Consider the following 4667-nt stretch of genomic DNA (forward strand, 5'->3'; position numbering starts at 1 on the left):
CTGCCCCTTCCTCACTGCCCCACCTTCCCCATGTTGCCATCAGCTTTGGCTGGAGAGAGGCTGACTGCAGAAGCTGGCCAAGCTCTCTCTGCTTGTGATGGTGTTTCTTCTAGAGTGCTCCTGCACTCCTCTCTGGGCTCTCAGACAGGCCTGTTTCCCAAAGGCATGGTGTGGGGTGCAGAGACACAAAGTCTCTGTGCAGCTGGTAGGGAGAGCAGGGCCCCTCCATACCCCACTCCCTTTCCCCCAGCATTCAGCTAGTGTTGGATGGTGTCTGTTTTTAGAAAAAAAATCACAGAATCAACAGCTGAGCTGATTTTCCAAAGGGACATATAAAACAAACAGCCTGCCATCTGCTCTATTGTCCTGGAATAGCGGCTTGGAGGGGGGGGGAGAGGGAAGGAGGAGAATGAGGGGAATGAGAAATGGAGGTAGGGGGAGAGGGTGGGAAGGAGGGGGAGCAGAAGAGAGGAAAAGGCAGAAAGGGGAGGCAGGGAGGTCATTGGCGGGGCGAGGAGGGTGAAGGTGGAGGCTGAGGGGAGAGATATAGAGAAGGAGGTAAAGGAAAAGGGGAGCTGTGTGAAGGTGGGGCTGTGGTGAGGGGAAAAGACCAGAAGACAGGCATGGGGGCAAGCAGGGCTTGCTTGGGATCACCCTGGCTGGATCCCTGTCAGTGCTGCGAGCCACAGGGGCAGGCACTTCCAGCACCCCTGTCCTTGCTGAGCCAGAGCCTGACTGCAAAAGAAACAAACTGGACTTAGTGGCCTGGATAATCACTCCCCCTCCACCCACACAGCCCTGCCTGCTTGCCTGCCGTGCCCGCCCCCCCTCCACGTTGGCTTTTATTGAGTGCCGCAGGGCAGGGATTGAACTCCAGGTTTGGCAGAAGAATAAATAACAGCAACATTGGCCTCTCCAGCCCAGGAGGGAGGAGGGCTGGTTTTAATCAAAGGTAAATAACAGTCGGTATTCTCTGACCCTTAATCCAATTTCCTAGAACTGGAGAATAATGTTCCAACTTAGACACGTGGCACTGGCCCACAGGAGAGGGACAGCTACTCAGCCAGCCAGCTGCTGGGCACAGCACAGCCAAGGAAAGCAGAACTGGGGGAGATGCCATAAGGCAGGTAGTTCATCCTGGCTGGCCTGGGACTGTGCCGTTCTCTTCTGACTCTTCCTCATGCATTTTCCTTGCTTCAGTCATCCCAAAAGATGGGGCTGGTGTGCTGGCAGGCAGCACATCCCTATGAAATGTGGGCCCAGTTGATCAGAGGCTCCCTGATTTGCTCTGTTGACAGGAGAGTTGGGGCCCAGCTGCTGCCCCGCATCTGCATCCCTGAAGGGCATTTTGCCTTCCATGGTGATCTGGAGAATGGTGATTATGAAGTCGTGTTTGCTGTTATATGGTCGTGGCAGGAATCACTATGGGTTCCTGCTACCTGTCAAGTATGAGCAAGATTTCAGTGTTGGAAAGAACTGTTTGTGTTGTTACTAGTCTGGTAACACAAGGGTCTGTGTGATTGGAGACTTTGCCCTCTGACTTGGTCACATATTAGAATCACAGAGAGTTAAGGACATGGTGTTATTGAGCTGCCGGGAGGTTATCTAGTCCTGCAGCAGGGCCAGCCACCTCACACCCCTTCTGTCAGATGTTTTTCCAACCAACTATTGGCATCAGATTGGAAAACCGGGTTGCTGGTAACAAAGCACTGGTACCAGGTTGATCGTTGAAAGACAGGTTTGTTCTGCAACTCTGTGCTAACACCGATTTGTAGCTGCCCATGGAGCAATTCTGTCAGGGTCTTGGGCACTGCTTTCTCCTCTGCAGGGCAGATGATTTGCAATTTTGTGGAACAAAAATGGTCTGGTGAGGACAGGACACGTTTGGAAAGAGGCAGAGACACATACTAGAGCTGAGGACAAAGGAGGCTAGCTCCTTTTCAGCCCTTTCATCTTGCAAAATGACCTGGCAGTCCACAGTAGGGGCTTGAGCTGCTGTGGAGACAGAGCACCTGTCCACCCTGTGGGTGGACCATGGTTTTAAGACCACTTTTCAGACTAAGCCTTTTGTAAGCCTCAAGGCTGTGGAGAGAAATCTCCTCATGAAAAGCTCCCTGGTGGCGAATGTGGCCCAACTCACACGGCACTTGTGTGACTGGCAATTCCTGGTCACACAATCTGGACAGATCAAGTGCAGGTGGGACAGCCAAATCCATCCTCCCACCTCAATCTCTGCTTTTCCAGTGTGGATGCTGAAAGCCTGGGATCCAGCAGCAATGGGGACAGAGAGCACCCAGACACATCCAGGGCAACACAGGCTAGGAGTACTGAGAGCCTAGCCCGAGGAGGAGTGAGGTCTGTCCTGCACAGAGAGGCTAAGAGGATGGCTGATCCTTACAATGACCTATCCAGACAGGTCAGAAATGCAGCTCTGGAGATGACTCATGTTCATTCAGCTCCCCAGCCATGGGCACACACTTCACGAACAGTCATCCAGTCCTGGCCTTAGGGAGTCCAGCCCCGCTGCTGAAATTATTGGCAGGAGAAAGGAAGGGGAAAAAAGTCTTTTACATCTAGGTGTCCGTGTTTCTTTTTCCCTTGCTCAGCTCGCCCCAGGAAGCACACTGCTTTTGTAACTGTCTGAAGCCCCCGGAATGGCCCCTGCCCTCTGTGCCGGGAAGGGGGCGGGAGGAGGAGAGGGGTTGTGGGGCTGGGAGGCGGCAGGCTCCGGTCAGCACCCTGGACAGGGACGGGCCCGCCGCGCCCCTGCCTTGCCTTGCCTGGCCCTGCCTTGCCTTTCTTTGCCTTCCCCTGCCTTTCTTTGCCATCCTCTGCCCTGCCTTGCCTCCCCCTCCCTTGCCTCGTCTTGCCTTCCTCCGCCTTGCCTTGTCTTTCCTTCCCGTTCCTTCCTTTTGTCTTGGTCCAGGTTGGCGGGCAGCCTTCTGGTATGGCATGACCCTGCTTTGGCTTACAACCTGCATCAGCCCTTTTTTGCTCTTGCTTAAGAACAAATACACAGTGCTGTGGCTCTGTACGCAGCTGCTCTGAAGCTGTGGCTTAGATCTGGGTTATTTTTTGCAGATAAATCCTCTTTTCTATCAGATTTGACATCAGGCAATCCCTCCAGATCCCTCCCTTTCTCCTTGTCTGACTTCCCCCTTCTTGTTCCTGCCCTGAGTTCTCTTTCCTTGCATCTGTGCCCTTCCCCCTATATGCCTCCCTCCCCTGTTCTTTCCCTATAGCCAGCTCTCTGTGAATATAATTTCATCTGCTCACTTTCTGCATCTCTGCATCTCCACATTACTCTTCGCGTCTCCGCTGCCCCTAAATGTATGTATTTTACTGCTTTCCTTTCTGTATCTCTTTTTTTCACTCCCTCTACTAGTTGTTCCTCTGTGGTCATTTCCACAGTGCTGTGAGTTTATCAGAGAGCCCTCTCTGCCCTGGAGTTCTGCATGTTGACAGCAGGTGCAAAATACCTAGTAGGTGCTTTTTTTGGGGACCCTGCTACAGCTGATGGAGTTTGGCATCCTCTGCAGGGGACTTAACTGTTTCACACACTGCCCCTTGCCTTCCGGCTGACCTGAGGAGGAACTTCCAGGGTGGTGGAGGCAGAAAGCAATCACAGAGAAGGAATTAAAGCTACAGGCAGTCTGGAGGAGAGTTGGAGTCACTAGCTGATGGATGGGTGGATTGGGTAGGGCTCTGATAAAAAACATTTCCCATATCTCAGAAGAACTCTGGTCTTTGTTTCCCTCACGGTCTGTGCCCACACAGAACAACCAGCCTAGAAATGGGGCAGAAGGCCATAGAGACCTGGAGGGAAAGAAGAAGAGTTGTAGTCAAGGCTCGTTCCAGGAATCCAATGAGGATTTCTCTCTGTCCGCTATTCTCCTCAGAGTCCAGCCTGGGTGGCACAGGAATCATCCCTGGCTTCCCCCTGGGAGCTTTGCAAACCGTGAGAGGTCCCTGAAGCAGGTCTCCAACACTGCTGCGGGACACCAGTAACGTGCATTGACTTATTTGGTAGAAGCTGGTACCTAGCGGGCAAGAAAACAGGCTGAGGGCTTTGGTGATACTTGGAAGTGATCCAGTTTGGGATAATGGGATCTCAGTTTCAGTTGCAGAAAATAATTTTCAATTACAGGAGCCCAGGGAACTCCCCGTCTGACACCACTTTGGTTGGGATTTAGCCAGGGGACCATGGAGAATGAGATCCATGCCAACACCTTATGCATCTGGATTTGAGCAGTGAGGAGAAAGGAAGGAGGTCTTGGCTGCCTTTCACTTTTTTTGGTGCCTTTTAAAATGGGAGCCCTTGTGGCAGTGACAGGCCCATCCACAAGTTAAAGGACTGCAGCAGCTGGGGATTGAGTAGGTGGGTCTGGAAAAACAGCAGTTGTGTTCCACCTTGCTTGCTCAACAAGCCACAGCATAGCATCCAGAAGAGCTCACAAACTGTTTGGAAGAGGCACTGGATTTTCTGTCAAGCTGGAGTTGTCCTCTGTAAAATGACATTTACATTTTTACCAGACAAAGTTTTTCTGGCCTGCGATTCTTCCAGCACTTTGGGTTAATAGGAGCAGAGGCTGGCTCCGCATTGTCTGTGGCTCGACATTTAGATGACTGTCAGAGGGGGAGAGAGGGCAGTGGTTTCAGCAGTGTTT

This window comes from Aptenodytes patagonicus, chromosome 1, assembly GCF_965638725.1.
Source record: "Aptenodytes patagonicus chromosome 1, bAptPat1.pri.cur, whole genome shotgun sequence".
In the NCBI taxonomy this organism is placed as follows: domain Eukaryota; kingdom Metazoa; phylum Chordata; class Aves; order Sphenisciformes; family Spheniscidae; genus Aptenodytes; species Aptenodytes patagonicus.